Source organism: Desmodus rotundus, chromosome 2 (assembly GCF_022682495.2).
Source record: "Desmodus rotundus isolate HL8 chromosome 2, HLdesRot8A.1, whole genome shotgun sequence".
Taxonomy (NCBI): Eukaryota; Metazoa; Chordata; class Mammalia; order Chiroptera; family Phyllostomidae; genus Desmodus; species Desmodus rotundus.
Window position 1 is genome coordinate 155,247,842 of NC_071388.1, and position 18,460 is coordinate 155,266,301.

At 40.4% G+C, this 18,460-nt stretch overlaps 1 protein-coding gene and 1 pseudogene across 2 annotated transcripts in view; both read left to right on the forward strand.

The window, feature by feature from the left end:
* B3GALT1 (beta-1,3-galactosyltransferase 1) overlaps window positions 1-18,460 on the forward strand; it is a 510,742-nt gene that overhangs the window by 253,629 nt on the left and 238,653 nt on the right. The window lies entirely within an intron of this gene.
* On the forward strand, window positions 10,680-15,759 carry LOC139440754 (glycylpeptide N-tetradecanoyltransferase 1 pseudogene; annotated as a pseudogene).

The following is an 18,460-nucleotide window of genomic DNA, read 5'->3' on the forward strand; positions in this document are numbered from 1 at the left end:
GCGTGGAATGTCTGAGATTTTCCTGCCAATGTTTTCCTCAAGGACTTTTATGGTGTTACGGCTTATATTTAAGTCTTTTATCCATCTTGAGTTTATTTTCGTGTATGGCGTAAGTTGGTGATCGAGTTTCATTTTTTTGCACGTAGCTGTCCAGATCTCCCAACACCATCTGTTGAAGAGGCTGTTTTTGCTCCATTTTATGCTCCTGCCTCCTTTGTCAAATATTAATTGATCGTATAGACTTGAGTTTATTTCTGGGCTCTCTATTCTGTTCCATTGGTCTATGTGCCTGTTTTTATGCCAGTACCAGGCTGTTTTGATTACAGTGGCCTTGTAATACAGTTTGATATCAGGTATTGTGATCCCTCCTGCTTTGTTTTTCTTTCTCAAAATTGCTGCAGCTATTCGAGGTCGTTTATGGTTCCATATGAATTTCTGCAATGTTTGTTCTATATCTGTGAAATATGTCATGGGTACTCTAATAGGGATTGCATTGAATCTATAAATTGCTTTGGGTAGTATGGCCATTTTGATAATGTTGATTCTTCCAATCCATGAACATGGTACATGCTTCCATTTGTTAGTATCTTCCTTAATTTCTTTCTTCAGTGTTGTGTAGTTTTCTGAGTACAGGTCTTTTACCTCCTTGGTTAGGTTTATTCCTAGGTACTTTATTTTTCTTGTTGCTATATCGAATGGGATTTTTTTCCTGATTTCTGTTTCTGCAGTTTCGTTGCTGGTGTACAGGAATGCCTTTGATTTCTGGGTATTGACTCTGTATCCAGCTGTTTTGCCAAATTCATTTATTAGGTCGAGTAGTTTTTGAGTGGAGTCTATAGGGTTTTCCATGTACACTATCATGTTGTCTGCAAACAGTGACAGTTTCATTTCCTCCTTTCCAATTTGGATGCCTTTTATTGCTTTTTCTTGTCTGATTGCTGTGGCTAGGACTTCCAATACTATGTTGAATAGGAGTGGTGAGAGAGGGCATCCTTGTCTAGTTCCTGATCTTAGTGGGAAAGCTCTAAGTTTTTGTCCATTGAGTGTGATGTTGGCTGTAGGTCTCTCATATATGGCCTTAATTATGTTGAGGACTGCTCCCTTTATTCCCACTTTGCTGAGTGTTTTTATCAGAAATGGGTGCTGTATCTTATCAAATGCTTTTTCCGCATCTATTGATATGATCATGTGATTTTTGTCTTTGCTGTTGTTGATGTGATGTATTATGTTTATTGATTTGCGAATATTGTACCATCCTTGCATCCCTGGGATGAATCCCACTTGGTCATGGTGGATGATCTTTTTAATATATTGCTGGATGCGGTTTGCTAATATTTTGTTGAGAATTTTAGCGTCTATGTTCATCAGCGATATTGGCCTGAAGTTTTCTTTCTTCGTTGTGTCTTTATCTGGTTTTGGGATTAGGATGATGCTGGCTTCATAAAAAGAGTTTGGGAGTCTTCCATCAGTTTGGATTTTTTCGAATAGTCTGTGAAGGATAGGGGTTAGTTCTTCCTTAAATGCTTTGTAGAAATCTCCTGTGAAACCATCTGGTCCAGGGCTTTTGTGTGATGGGAGTTTCTTGATGACTGCTTCAATTTCCTTTGCTGATATTGGTCTGTTCAGGTTTTCTGCTTCTTCTTCATTCAGTTTTGGAAGATTATATTTTTCTAGAAATGTGTCCATTTCATCTAGGTTTTCAAATTTCTTAGCATACAGGTCTTCATAGTAATTTCTTACGATCCTTTGTATTTCTGTGGTATCAGTTGTAATCTCTCCACTTTCATTTCTAATTCTGTTTATTTGGATCCTCTCTCTTTTCTTTTTGATGAGCCTACTTAAAGGCTTGTCGATTTTGTTTATCTTTTCAAAGAACCAGCTCCTGGATTCATTGATCCTTACAATTGTGCTTTTAGTCTCTATGTCATTTAGTTCTGCTCTGATCTTGGTTATTTCCTTCCTTCTGCTTGCTCTGGGCTGTCTTTGTTGTTGTTCCTCCAGTTCTTGTAGGCATAGGGTTAGGTTGTTTGTTTGAACTGTTTCTAACTTCTTAAGGTAGGCCTGTATTGCTATGAACTTCCCTCTCAGGACTGCCTTTGCTGTGTCCCATAGGTTTTGGGTTGTTGTGAGTTCGTTTTCATTTGTTTCCAGGAAGTTTTTGATTTCTTCCCTAATCTCGTTCTTGACCCATTCATTGTTTAATAGCATGCTATTCAGTCTCCATGCTTTTGAGTGTTTTGGGTTTTTACCCTTGGCATTGGTTTCTAGTTTCAGACCCTTGTGGTCAGAGAAGATGCTTGATATGATTTCAATTTTCTTGAATTTGATGAGGCTTGCTTTGTGTCCTATCATGTGGTCTATCTTTGAAAAAGTTCCATGGACACTTGAAAAGAACGTGTGTTTTGCTTCTTTGGGATGAAAAGCTCTGTATATATCAGTTAAGTCCATTTCCTCTAAGGTATTGTTAAGTGACACAATATCTTTGTTGATCTTTTGTTTGGAAGACCTGTCCATTTTTGATAGTGGGGTGTTAAAATCCCCTACTATAATTGTGTTGCTGTCAATATCTTTCTTGAAATCCTCCAATATTTTCTTTATGTATTTGGGTGCTCCTATGTTGGGTGCATATATATTTACAATGTTTATGTCTTCTTGGTGGATTCTTCCTTTGAGTATTATGAAGTGACCTTCTGGGTCTCTCTTTATGGCCCTTCTTTGGAAGTCTATTTTGTCAGATATGAGTATTGCTACCCCTGCTTTTTTTTCCTGTCCGTTTGCTTGGAAAATTTGTTTCCAGCCCTTCACTTTCAGTCTGTGTAAGTCTTTTGTCCTGAGATGGGTCTCTTGGACGCAGCATATGTGTGGGTCATGTTTTCTTATCCATTCAGCTGTTCTATGTCTTTTGATTGGAGCATTTAATCCATTTACGTTTAAGGTTATTATCGATAGGTAGTTATTCATTGCCATTATTTCCTACCTGTGTTCCTCTGTCTTTCTCTTTTCCTTCCTTTCCTTAAAGCAGTCCCTTTAGCATCTCTTGCAGAGCTGGTTTGATGGAGCTGTATTCTTTTAGACTTTTTTTGTCTGGGAAACTCTTTATTTGGTCTTCTATCTTGATTGAGAGCCTTGCTGGGTAAAGTAGTCTTGGTTGCAGGCCTCTGGTTCTCAGTACTTGGAATATTTTTTGCCATTCTCTTCTGGCTTGGAGCGTTTCCATTGAGAAGTCAGTTGCTAACCTTATTGGGGCTCCCTTGTATGTTACTTCCTTTTTCTCCCTTGCTGCCTTTAAGATCCTCTCTTTGTCTTGGAAATTTGCCATTTTAATGATGATGTGTCTTGCAGTGTGTCTCTTTGGGTTCCTTTTGCTTGGGACTCTCTGTGATTCCTGGATTTGGGTGACTTTTTCTCTCCTCAGATGAGGGAAATTTTCCATCATTACTTTTTCAAACAGGTTTTCTATCCCTTGCTCTTCTTCTTCTCCTTCTGGTATTCCTATTATACGGATATTGTTACGTTTCATGTTGTCCTGCATTTCCCTTATTGCCTCTTCATTCTTTCTGAGCCTCTTTTCCTTTTCTTGCTCCTTCTGGGTGTTTTTTTCTCCTTTATCCTCCAGCTCGCTGATCCGATCCTCTGCTTCATCAAGTCTGCTTTTAATTCCTTCTACTGTGTTCTTCAATTCAGAAATTGTATTCTTCATTTCCTCTTGGCTCTTGTTGATATTTTCTATTTCCTTTTTCATGTTGATATAGTTTGCAGTGAGTTCATTGTAGTTTCCTTGTAGTTTCTGGTAGTTCTCTTTGAGCTCAGAGAGCTCAGTGAGCTTCCTGATGACCATTGCTTTGAACTCAGTATCTGATAGTTGAGTTGCCTCTTTTTCGGTTAGTATTCTTTCTGAGACTTCCTCCTTTCCTTTCATTTGGGAATTGTTTCTTTGTCTTCCCATTGTTTGTGAGGCTCTTCTTGTTGGCCTCTGCTTCTTAAATTGCTTTGTTCTGACTCCCTGGATTTATGATATGAACTTCTATGGTAGAATGCCAATGGGATTCGGTGGTGCTGTCTCCTTACTCTCCTGTGCTCACTGGTCTTGAGCTGACGTTTATGTGTTTAACACGGTCTAACTCTAGTCTTTTCAGCACTCCAGGTTTTGTTGTCTCACCTGTGGGAAAAAGAGAAAGGGGGGGTGAAAGAAAAGAAAAAAAAAACACACACACACACACACACACAAAACAAACCAAAAGAAAGATGGGAAGGAGGGAAAAAGGAAATAGGAAAGGAGGAAAGGAAGGAAGGAGGGAAGAAGGAATAAAGAAAGATCGGAGGCAAGATAAGAAGGAATTTTAGCAAAAATTAAAACATAGAAATAGATAAAAGAAGGCAGGAAGAAGACATAAAAATGGTAAAGGATGGGAGGAAGAAGGAATGAAAAAAAAGAAAAAAAGAGAGAGGAAGAAGGAATTCAGGGGGAAAGGAAAAAAAAAGAAAAAGGATAAAAAAACCCCAAACAAACAAAAAAAAAACCTTCTGTTGGCTTTAAACCGGTCAGGTTATTTCTGCTGGTGTCCTGTCTGTGCAATGGGAGGGGGTGTTTGGAAGGATTGGTTTCACTTTTCTCTCTTCCTGGGTCACACTCTTCGCTGTTTTGTAAGTGTGGTCCCTGGCAGTCAATCAGTCCGTTGATCAGCCAATCCAGCTGCTTTGGCTTGTGACGCGTGCGCGCGCAGCAGGGGAATCCAGCCGCTTTGGGTCTGTGACGTTATTTTGTTCCCTGAGCGCGCAGCCGGCGGACCAATAGAGCCGCCAGGGCTTGGAACGCTGGCGCTCAGGTGGCGGATTCAGCCGCCTTGGGGTTAGGACACTCGCCAGCAGCTTTGTATTTAGAAAACAGGCACCCAGCCGGCCCTGTGCTTGGTGAGCACGCGCAGCCCGCTGAGCCACAGGCTCTGTGCTTGGGGGCCCGATCCAGCCGCCCTGGGCTTGAGTCTCTCGGGCGGGCGGGGCCGCCCTGGGACTGAATCACGCGGCACTCGGTTCCGAGGTTTTGGGCCTGTGGGTGGAGCAGCTAGACTCTGGTCCAAATTATCTCGGAGGTTTCAGGTGTGGGCGCCCCTCCGGGGTTTCAAGTGTGGGTCCCGTTCGCTAATCTGCTCGCGCGCGCGACCGGACCTCAGGTGAGCGTAGCAGTCCAGGGGTGGAGGGGGAGGGGCGCCAGGGGCCTCGGCTACTACCAAGAGTTCTCTAATTAGCCCCCGAGTGTCTCTATTTTTTTTTTCATTTTGAGAAATTCCTCCTTTTCAAGCCCCCCTGGTCTAATCAAGCACCTGGCTGCTCACAGCGCAGCCTGGCCCTCTCCCAAGACTCCTGCCGCAGCCCCTGCGCCAGGGCTGGCGCTTCTGCCGCCCTTGTACCGCGCGGTCCTGGGTCCCGTGGACCTTATTGTCCTTCAGCACTCTTCTTACCGTCAGATCTTTCAGTGTCCTCTATCTTTGGTCTCTGATCTTCGTATATGCTGGAATACTGTTGGCTGTTCGCTCTGCTCCTCAGATCAGCTAGGTATTTCCATGGCGTTGAGGGGAAGTGGACTCCGCTCCCACCTATGTTGCCGCCATCTTCCCCCCTCAGTTCGCCACATAGTAAATTTTAAATGAATGATAGAATTTTTGTTATTATTGAGATCCACACAATTTCTCTACTTCTTAGTTTGTCCTACTATAATATATAACATAAAAATTGATATATAACATTGTAGAAAACCATACACACTTAAATAATATGTGTTAAGATAACCACATTAGTGCCACAGCATTTGAATAATTTTAAAGGACACTTGGGTGACAGGCACAATTATTACAAGGTGTTCTTGGGGAGGCCCCACTGTAGTTATTTGTAAAAGTATGTCATAAATAACAGAGATGTATGAGTTAAATGGTATAAGATTTGTAGAAATATATTATAAACTATAAAAATTATGCAAATTTCAAAATTGGCCCTGGAAAACACTTAGAGTCCATCCAAATCCCTCCTTTTGAGGATGATAAAAGTGAGAGTTAGAGTATGTGTGACTTAGCCAAAGGCACACGGTGAGAGAGTGGCAGAGCAAAACTCTAGGGTCAGTGACTACTGTTCCAGAGCATCCTTCCTAGTGTTGATAATGTGTGTCCACTTTTATGTCGTGTTTGAATGGGCCATTTAATATCCTTCTAGCTCTCTAACACCCCATTGCCATGGCTACCACCTAGAGTAAGTGTGTAGAATGTGTAAGAGCAGTATGAAATAGTGCAGCAAACCAACATTGAAAAGACCTATTTCCGTCTCAGAGAAATGTGAGGCTGTGGGGTTTCCATATCTGCCATCATCACCTGTCTTCCCTGAACTAGCTCCAGTTTGCAGAGTCATCTTCGTGTGTTGTCTGGTACAATTTTAAATGAGGTGTTATTGAAGCTAAAGCCTATGGTTCTGTAGTTTCATTCAGGAGAAATATTTGATTCCAAATCTAGGCAGCCATTTTGTAGATATATGTTGAAGTCACTCTTTCTGCTATTGGGGAAAAACACATAAAAACTGGGAGTCCAATAAGAACAACTTTGCCTCCCAGAAATAGTTAGCATCCCCAAGCTATGTTCAGAAACTTAAAACCCATTAATTTCTTTTTTTTAAGATTTTGTTTATCTTATTTTTTGAGAGAGGGAAACAGAGAAAGAAAGAGAGGGAGAGAAACATCAATTGGTTGCCTCTCGCCTCTCACATGCCCCCAGCTGGGGACCTGGCCTGCAAGCCAGGCATGTGCCCTGACGGGGAACCAAACCAGTGACTTTTGGGTTTGTGGGAGGACGCCCAACCCACTGAGCCACACCATCCAGGGCTCATCAGATTTCTTTATTTATCAGAGGGAGAAAGTAGTGGTAAGAAGGTAAGATGTAAGATAGGCCTGATAGTGAGAGCTGCCCACACAAACTAAACAATTCTGACTTATCATTCGGATGTAGACTGACAGATGGAATTCCATTTATTCCATTAATGGAAAATTGAAGCAAAACTGGACAGCAAGCAATCACTGTAAGCCACCTTTATATTCTAATGCTCAATTCTGGTTTTGCATTTCTCTCTGTTTCTCCCCCCACCCCTCTCTCTAGATACACACACACATACACATACACATATATATGATGTAGATATAGATATGCATACATATGTATACTTATTTATGTACATATGTGTGTGTATATATAGTATGTGTTATATACTCTTAAGTCCAGAATGTATGTATTTAGGTACATACTATATATTATAGAAAATACCATATGATCTCACCTTTAACTGGAACGTAATCAACAAAAGAAAAAAGTAAACAAAATATAACCAGAGACATTGAAGTTAAGAACAATCTAACAATAGCCAGAGGGGAGTGGGGAGGGGACAGTGGGGAGAGGGGATTACAGGAACTACTATAAAGGACACATGGACAAAATCAAGGGGGAGGGTGGAGGTAGGGGAGGGAGGTGGGTTTGGCTGGGGTGGGGTGGAGGGATAGGGAGAAAAGGCAGACAACTGTAATTGTATAACAATAAAAATTTTTTTAAAGAATATATTTGTTTTAATATTCCAAGGAATTATAAAAATAAACTATTAGTTTATCAAAGTTAGGGAGACACAGCTGACATGACTGGTAAAAAGAGTCAATGTAAACTGCTTCAGATATCAGGTATTGTGCAGAATTTAGGTTTTATCACCCATAAAGAATAACTTCTAAAAGGGAAATAGAAAATACCAAAAAAAATCCTCTAAGGCAACATTTGGAAAATTTTTACATCATAGACTCAGATATAGACTCCATTATAATTAACTTAGTTAACCATGAAGAAATAAAGTGAACTGTTTTTCTCTAAGACATTCTCACGTGGGAGGTCCAGTATTGGTGTTTTGTGGACTAGGGTCTCCTGGATCAGTTGTAGGTGTTAATTACATATATAATAGGCCTCCGCAATAACACCTGAACTGGCTTCAATTATTTCATTTTTATTGGCTTAAAATTATAACTGCTTAAAACTCTCAGCAGATGAACTCTACTAAAGGTGGCTTATTAATTAAAATGTGGGAGAAAGGACATACGTTCTATTCTCTCTGCTACTCTCTCGAACTACCCAGTGTTGTATCACAGAATAATAGACTGCCAACGCTTTTAAAAATATGTTCTCTAGATAGATGCCATCTGGTCCAAATGGCCTTTTCTTTAAAAATGGAAAGACCGAAGCTGGGAGAGTCCCGACTCGTTCAAGGTGCGCCACGCAGCACGTAAAATTAGGGCTCCTCAGTTTACTTCTCCCTGTCACCCCGTGCTGCCTGTATCTGCACTTGTTTTCAATACTGGTTGTTAGCTGCAAAATATTCAGTTCTCTCTGATTCAAAAATCAATATAACTAACCATACATTATGATGAACGGAATTTCATTATTTTTCATTATGTTTTGTGGAAGTTTTAGAGTCTGGAGGATAATGCACCCATAATAGAAGATAAAATAATCAAAGAGGTAAAAAATAATGAGATTCTATTTTATAAAGGTAACAAATTTAGGAACAGGTTGTATTTTCGCTTTTGGTTTTCAATGCTATTATCAAAATCTTCATCTGCACAGCACAGTGCAGAGCCCATCACCAGCTTCGCTGTAAATCAGACTTCACAGTGCCGCACAGGTGACAGAAGACAGGTAGTTTTTCACGTTGCGTGTAGTTGAGAAAGCTCTGATTGTGTGGATTTATTTTTCTAAATGTCATAGGACTATCCCCAAATTAAATATTTTTGTTGTATCACCAAACTATGTGTCCATTTGTAGTAGAACATCTCATTTTACATCTTATATATATAGTGCTAACTTTAGCTAAACATAAACTAAAATCAAATTCTTTGCCACAGTGTATACTGATATACTGTTAAAATGGTTATTGCTACAGAATTGAACAACTCCGATGCTCTACCAAATGCACACATGTTTTTTCCCATTTCCGACAGGTTATTTCTGTCAGAAAGTTAGTAGAATCCGGGGTATCAAACACTTGGTTGTTGATCATTAATTATAGATATGGAAAATGACAGCAATAAGCAAAAATGGGACATTTATCTCTTTTTAATCTGTATATTGCAGATATGTTTCCATATGGATACATACCTTTGTAAGCATTTGATGTGATACATTACCAACCTACTGTTGTGTGACTTGATGTATTATTTATTTCTCTCTGTCTGGAGACAGCCAATTTATGATAATAAAAACTCTTAAAGGAGGCAAATTCCAAAGTGTGATTGCGAGTGAAATGATGTTTAAATCCAAAGTAGCACGAAATTCAGTGAAAACCTAAGAAATTACCATGAGGGCAACATCCCAGAATCACTCATTCCACCTATGCCCTTTTACAACTCCATGGCTACAGTAATATTATTGAGAGAGGCCAACCCCATAAAGTAATAAGGTTTCCTAGCTTTTGTAGCTTTTCCCCAGTAGTTAGCCACTAATTTTTAAAACAATTTTATTGAAATATAACTGATGTATTCTATAATTCACCGATTTAAAGGGGGCAACTCAAGGATTTATAAAATATTCACAGAGTTGTGCACCTGTCACCACCACTAGTCTTCAGCCTGCGCCCCTCACTGTTACAGCCAACGCCGCCCATGTTCCCAGCCCTAACACCACGGGTCCACTCTCTGTCTGCAGTTTTATCTATTCGGGCACTTCATAACTGGAGTCCTGTAGTACATGCTCTTTTGTGACTGACTGCCTTTACTTAACATTATTTTACATAATGTTTTTAAGGTTCGTCCAAGTTATCTATAGCATGTATTGGTATTTAATTCCTTTCTCTAGCCAAATAATATTCTGTTATATGGATATACTACCTTTTGTTTATTCAAAACATTGTTCATTTATTCAAGAGGTGGTGTTTTCACTATGTGATTACTATAAATAATGCTACTGTAAACGCTCAGAAAAACACAAGTTTTTCTATGAATTTCATTTCTTTTGTGTATATGTACAAGGTCTGTCCAGAAGGTATCCAGCCATGTAATATGAAAACTAAAGACATTTTTTCAGGAAGATACAAGGTGCAAGAAACATTGTACGTAGGACAGTGTACACCTCAGTCCCCTTCAAAGTAGGCACCTTGGACCTCACACAGTTCTCCTAATCGCCATCAGCTGCCCCGTGATGTTTTTCTGAATCTCATTGATGGTCTGAAATCTCTTCCCTTTTAAAGGTGATTTTAGTTTGGGAAAAGCCAGAAGTTGCAGGGCACCAAGTCTGGGCTATTGGGGGGCTGAGTCACCTGGGTGATTTGATGTTTCATCAAAATACTCTGCAGGAGACATGATGTGGGAGCGGGTGCATTGTGATGAAGCTGCCAGTCACCAGTTGCCCATAGCTGTGGCCTTCTGAATCAGCCGAATAGTTTCTGTGGAGGAATGTTCAAGTATAATGCAAAAGTTGATGCAGATTCATTGCTCTACTTGCCCAGTCATTTTGAATTCAACGGCCACACAGTACACATGCTCACTCAATAGGATCTTCCACCCCCACTGACTAGTACAGTGAAGTTGTCATTATTCATGCATGTGCATTCCAGTCCACTCTCCTTGGCTGCCAGGTGACATCGATGTGTGGCAAACCATTCTCATTATATCAGCAATGGCTGAACTTCTTCTGGACAAACCTAGATCTCCGGATAAACCTAGTAGTGAGATTTCTAGCTTGTTTAGCCACTTTTAATTTTTTAAATTAAATTTATTTTTATAGCTAACTAGATCCTCTTACAGTCAGATTATGTTGTTTTATCCCCTGGAGGACAGCTAGATTCTTCTTTGTAGTTGACTCTCAGGTCATAGAGAATATTACTTAATCTCTTTTTCTCAAGTCTGGGTTTAATAATTTGAATTTCTAAATATCTCAGATTTTTTTTTAAATCCATGGCTCTTGTCACATTTATTTTAACCTGAAACTGCTGTAACATCTTTATAACTTCCATTTATACTTCTTATAAACCAGGTTCCCACTGTTAGAATTATAGTGTCCACTTACTGACCACTTTCTGTGTGCATTTTTCTAATCCACAAAACAACCATGTGAAATAAATATCATCCCAATGGTACAGGTGAGGGAACTGAGGCTCAAAGAAATTAAGTGACTTAACCCAAGGCCTCCAGCTCAGCAAGTGGTAGAAACAGGTTAGAAGCCAATAGACATCTAGCTCAGAAGCCTAGGGCAGTGATTTCAACTGATATGCCAAGTAAGGCAAACCAGGATGCCTCAAGAATTCGTAAAGCATCCAATGCCTGACTATTTAGTCAGGGGCACTAGCCTCTTCTCCCTTTGCCTGTCGAATTAAAAAATGACAACAATGCAACAATAGCCATTTGTTGTGAATGAATCAAAATTACACCTATTTTTCCGTCGGTGTGATGCAGAATTTTAGTTTAGTTTATGTGTGCCATGAGATGACAGAAGTTGAAAATCACTGGTGTAGGGTCCTCCTACCAAGCTGTCCTATATTGAGAGTCTCTGACCAGTGATACCAGAAAAAAGAATTCTCTTCACAACTCTTTTGTAATTGTTTCAACTATTCACTTCAACATGGACACATCCAGCAGTGAGCATGAAAAGCTTAAATGTGTAAAAATGTGTAAAAACCTTAAAGTCTAAAATCTCGAATATCTGCCAATAGTTGGATAGTTAATAGTATACATTAAATAACATAGAAGAGTGATTTTCAAAGTTCTTTTTATCGTGATCCAAAATAAGAAATAAGTCATATCAAAACCCACATACCCCTATAAATAAAAGCTTCAAGGATGGATTCATATTTTCTATAGCTCTCAGAACCCATAGGTCTCTAACCACAATTTTAAAAACTGTCATAAAATATATGCAATTGGCACAGACTATTTTTTATCACAGACCAATCTGAAAGTTACTCCTCTTTCTTGGGAAACTATGAAAATTCTTCCCAGTGCTATAGGATCATGGAGCCGCTGAGGAAAATATAGCAGGCAATTGAACAAACAGCACTTTACAGAGGCTGCCACTAGCCTTTTCAGAGCTAAGTGAGCTCCCAGCAAAGAGAGCATACAGAGAGACACACAAAAGGAGAAAGTTCCAGAGTAATGAACACTAATCATGGGCAATTTGTAAGGCATATCGAAGGAAAGAAAACCACTTAGAAATATGGCTAAGATTTATTTTCAAACAACTGCACCCTGAGAAAGAACTGCAGGATGATACGCAGTTTATGTTAAAGGCCTCGGTAGAAGGAAATGGCCTTCTGCTGTAGATCAGTGTAGACCCACAGCAAGCAGAAAATGCATCAACGATCAAGGATGAAATTATAACACTAATACTAGTCTTGATGAGAAATACTTCTGTTGGGTACAATTCTTTAAAGGTTTTCATAACTTCGAGGAAAATAAATATTTTACCCTAACTATGTATGGGATAGGGCAAAAGTAGGTTTATAGTTATGAGTACATGAAACAGGGTTTATTCTTGTTATCATTTATTAATTACTGTATTATTGTTCATACACACAACTGTAACCCTACTTTTCTCCCATCCTGTAAATGTTACCTGTAGTTGGTTGTAGGCTCAAATTATATTTAGCTTTTTACTATAATCCTTTTTTAAAATATATTTTATTGATTATGCTATTACAGTTGTCCCAATTTTCCCCTTTTGCCCTCCTCTGCCCAGTCCCCCTATTCCCACCCCCCTGTTCATGTACATGGGTCATGCATATAAGTTCTTTGGCTTCTCCGTTTCCTGATCCTTGACTCATAGTAATCATTTGTTCATCTAACCTTTTCTGTTGCCTTTACAAATCCTGAGTTTAAAAAAAATAACTATTTGTAGGTGGCTATTTGGATGGGGTGGTCCCAAATGACAGTTGCCACAAAGCAAGGAAGGGAAGGGAAGCAGCACCTCTTGTATAATATTTTTGTAGGAAAAATTATTCTTGTTTGATGGGATACCATATCCACATAAGTGAGGCCACCACTCTTTAATTAGCACAATAGGATAAAATGCCACTATTGCCAGATCTCCTGTTTGAAGAGCTTTTGTCTTGACAGGAATTGCCCGCAGGTGTAGTTTTTAGTGCATATGTCATCAAGGTTTTAATAAAGAAGTATTCATGGCTCCACACCAAGAAGACTAACAATCCAACTGAAAAATGGGCAAAGTACCTGAACAGACACTTTTCCAAGGAGGACATACAGAGGGCCCATAGACATAAGAAAGGATGCTCAGCATTACTTATCACTGGAGAGATGCAAATTAAAAACCACAGTGAGATACCACTTCACACCAATCAGAATGGCCATCATAACCAAATCAACAAACAAGTGTTGGAGAGGTTGTGTAGAAAAGGGATCCCTAGTGCACTGTTGGTGGGAATGCAGACTGGTGCAGCCACTGTGGAAAACAGTATGGAATTTCCTCAGAAAACTAAAAATGGAACTGCCTTTTGATCCAGTGATTCTACTGTTGGGATTGTACCTTAAGAATCCTGAGACACCAATTCAAAAGAACCTGTGCACCCCAATGTTCATAGCAGCACAATTTACAAAATCCAAGTGCTGGAAACAGCCTAAATGCCCATTAGTAAATGAGTGTATCAAAAAACTGGTATATTTACACAACGAATACTACACAGCAGAAAGAAAGAAGACACTCCTACCTTTTGCAACAGCATGGATGGAACTGGATAGTATTATGTTAAGTGAAATAAGCCAGGCAGTAAAAGATAAATACCATATGATCTCACCTATAAGTGGAACCTGATCAACAAAACAAGCAAGCAAAATATAACCACAGAGACATGGAAATAAAGAACAATCTGACAGTGACCAGAGTGGAGGGTGATGGGGCTAACAAGGGAAAGAAAGGGAAGGGACAAGTCAAGGAACGTGTATAAAAGACCCATGGGCATGGGCAATGGGGTGGGGATTGACTGTGTGGAGAAAGGGAGGGGGCAGGGGAGACCAATGAGGAAAAAGTGGGACAACTGTAATTGAACAACAGTAAAAAAGTACAGGATAAAATAGGAAGTACTTACCTCCTATTTAGATAAATAGTTCTAATTCTTCCTTAATGTTGGGCAGATGTGAACTTTCACATGATTACATATCTACCTCCATTCACAACTTTATACATCTCAAAATTTGAGCCACAGAATGATGAGGTGGAAGGACCCGAGCACAGGAGTCAGAAGACACGGATAAACACCTGCTCAGTCTTCTGTAGCTGTATCTTGGATTACCTCCTAATGAAAGTAACATTAAGAAAGTCAGCGGGTGGAAGGGAACAGAAACAGCCATGAGCACTGCAGTGATTGTGAGAACCAGGAGGACAACAGCTACAACTGGGGTGGCTTGAGTCCAGCCAATGACACTGGAGCCAAAAAGAAGAAAAAGAAACAAAACAAAAAAAAAGAAGAAGAAGAAAGAGAAAGGCAGTGAGAAAATTTTAGCCTTTAAAGATAAACTCTTTGCCAACAGAGAGGATCCAGGAAATACAGGCCTTTGAACTCTTTTCATTGAGCCAGAGACCTTCCAAAACAATAGAGGAGGCTAGCAAGAGAAGCTACCAATTTCAGGAAATGCAGCCCATCTCCAAACTGGGAGAAGTGGTAAACAGCCATGGCCCCATGGAGCCTGACAAAGACAACATCCGCCAGGAGCCCTACACCCTGTCCCAGGGCTTCCCCTGGGATTCCTTGGACCTGGGGGACCGTGGTCTGCTAAAAGAATTATACACCCTCCTGAATGAGAATTACATGGAAGATGATGACATCATGTTTCGATTTCATTATTACACGGAATTTCTTTTATGGGTTCTCCAGCCACATCTCTGGCTCTCCCAGTGGCACTGTGGAGTTCGAGTGGTCTCCAGTTGGAAACTGGTTGGGCTCATCAGCGCCATCCCAGCAACATCCACATCTGTGACACAGAGGAGAAGATGGTGATCAGCTTCCTGTGTGTCCACAAGAAGCTGCGCTCCAAGAGGGTGGCTCTATCCTGATCCGGGAGGTAACCCGGCGGGTTCACCTGGAGGGCATTTTCCAAGCTGTTTACACTGCTGGAGTGGTATTACCAAAATCTGTTGGTAGACTTTGGTAATACCACTAAACCCATGGAAGCTGATTGCAGTGAAGTTCTCCCACCTGAGCAGAAATATGACCAGGCAGCAAACCATGAAGCTCTACCGACTGCCAGAGTCTCCCAGGACACCTGGACTGCAACCAATGGAAAAAAAGGACACCCCAGTAGAGTACCAGCTGCTCACCAGGTACCTGAAGCAGTTTCACCTCACGCCAGTCATGAGCCAGGAGGAGGTGGAGCACTGGATCTACCCCCAGTATAATATCACTGACACTTTTGTGGTAGGGAATGCAAATGGTGAGGTGGCAGACTTCCTGAGCTTCTATATACCTCCCTTCACCATTATGAACTGTCCAACCCACAAGAGTCTAAAGGCTGCTTATTCTTTCTACTATGTTCATACCCAGAGCCCCCTTCTAGACCTCATGAGTGACGGCGCCCTTGTTCTTGCCAAAATAAAAGGGTTTGACGTGTTCAGCACACTGGATCTCATACAGAACAAAACCTCCTTGGAGAAGCTCACGTTTGGCATAGGGGACAGCAACCTGCAGTATTATCTGTACAATTGGAAGTACCCCAGCATGGGAGCAGAGAAGGTCGGGCTGGTGTTACAGTAACCAGTTGCCAGTGAGGTTCTGGATAAAGCCACTGAGAATTCAAACCAGGAAACAGAACCCCACCACTTAGTCCAGCTTTCCCAAACATGAGGAAGGATCCCTGGCCAAGGGAACAGAGGTGAGCTGGCTTTACAAACAGCCACCGAATTTGACAATTGTACTGTGATGGCATAGGATGCATGATGTCACCTCTGGCCGTGTCTCTGATCTCCCTGTTTTCCAGTTAATCACATCCTATGCAGCTGTGATCAAGGGAATATAACTGCTGAAAACTAGCTCATGATTGGCCTATTATGAAGTTAACAGATGAAAAGTAAAAGTATATATATTATTTTTTTTAAATGTCAGCAATCCTTTGGGAACCTGGGTATCCTCATAGGTGAGAAGGGGGACACATTGCTGTCCTGGCCTCCCTCACAAGGTTATTGGGAGAACTGAATGAGCCAAGGGGTGTGGAACTTCTTCATAAACTGAACGTTACTACACAAGGCAAAGATGAAAGGAACCCCATGAGACAGTCCCTTCTTTTACACTGTGATCTTTATAAGCTGATCATCTGTATATTTCTCCTTATGATACTGCCAAGTTGTTAGAACTGCTTTCTTTGACTTTCTGTTCAAGTCCCTATTTTTCAGCCAGTTGCCTCTGAATGTGATCCTTACCTCTTTGTCTTGCTGGATCGCAGCTTGAATCCCCTTTCCTTGGGGTTGGAATTGTTCTCACTGGGAGATGTGCTATTGTGAAATGCAAGAAACTGCCAGCATGTAGATCGAAGCCACTGAAAAACACATAGCTGAGGGGCAAACATGTAAAACATTTCTTCAAACTATAATCTTTAAGAAAAAAATTTTAAAAACCACTTTGAACAAAAATGACCATGATTTTGAATAATTTAAATTTCTATGGCCTAATTGAGTTACCTCAATTAAAACAACACAATAAAAAAATTTTCAATAGAAAAATTACCAAAGGAAAAAATAATTAAAATAATTACTATGTTTAAGAGGAAATTTTCTGAATTGAATGCATTGTTATACTAAAAATCTTAAATCATTATAAACTACAGTAATTATTTTCTTCATGTTGCAAATACCCAATAAGTACTCTGTTCCTAAATTGGTTGTGGCCTCTTTACTTGAGGAAAGGAAGCTCCCCAACACAGGGCAAGCATGCCATGATAATTGCTCAGCTGTTTTTATATTATTATATTTGATTGCAAACCCCACCAAAGATGTCAAGGATTTGCTCCTCTGGAAGTAGGAATTTTCAGAGGATTCAGGAGCTTGGTTTTGGCTATATATCAAGAACAGAATGTGATTGGTTACTGAATATTTAGTTGTATATTTTGTTACTAAAACCTTTATTAGAAAATTTACCTAGAATCATGTAACCATTTTATTTTGTAGATTACTGTCACTTTCAATCATTTGTGTCCTGGAGAAAGAAGACATTGTGTATTTATACATTAGACCTTTAATTAAGATAATACCATATCTACTGATACCCTGGGCATGGAAAAAATGATTCATGATAAAACAAGAAAGGCCAAGACTGGACATCTAAAAGTAGTGTTCACTAGATGTAATAGATCTAGGGAGATAACTAGTACAGACCAAGGGAAGGAGAGAGGTAAAATCATTGGGCAAAGTTTAAAAAATACTGTAAGGAAGGTAGGTACAGGGAGTACACAAAGGTGGAAAATGAGGACAAATGGGCAAATTTGGTTCTAGGTCTAAGATATCCACAGGGAAAGACGGCACGAGAAGCAGGAAGGCAAACAGTACACATCTGGGAAGAGCATAGGCAAAAAAGATCAAGTGAGACTTTGGGAGCTGTGCCCTTTAAAAAGGTTGTGATGTCTGGTTTTGGAGCAAACACATTCTCTGCCCTGTGGGTTATAGTCATGTAAGAATGCACAGTGCGTGTGCTGTAATGAGAAGGTATGCATCACAGTGAGGATTACAATGGAAAGAAAGCATTAGTCTTTCTAGGGGTATTTTATGTAAGTGAAAGTTCTTTTTTCTTTTCTTTTTTGATGGGAACAAAACATCTTTTTTATATCCCCAAAGCTTTGGCATAGAATTGAACTGTGAGATGTATTGACCCTAAGGTCTCCAAGTAGAACAACGAAGTGGTGTGTGCCACTTCCCCTCACCATTGGGGGAATGACTGGCCTGGAGCGTCCACGACAATGCAGTCCCATGGCTGGTGCTTGATGCTGGCCATTCGCTTAGATGAGGCTGTCAGTCCAAGTACCTTGGGTCTCGTTCACATGGCCTTTGTATGTGGCTTGGGCTTCTTATGGGTTGGTGGTTGGATTCAAAGAAGGAGCATCCCCAGCATGAGAGTGGAAGCTGCATATCTCTTAAGGCCCAGCCTTGGAAGTTATATAGCAACATTGCCCTTGCATTCCTTCGGTCAAGGCAAGTCTCAGGAAAGGCCCAGATGCAAGGCGGGGAGGAAGAGACTGGGAGGAGGGGCAAAGAATGTGCTGCCATCTTTATTTCACCACAGCTACCCACTAGGTTCCCGGCACCCTGGTAAGTGCTTTATCCATTGTATCTTATATAAACCTCAGAACCACAGAGCATGTTAAATATCACTTCCTCAGTTTGTCAAATAAGACATTTAATGATCAGAGATGTTAAATTATGGAGTTAATAAATGGATTCGATGGGATTTGGACCCAAGTCTTTCTGCC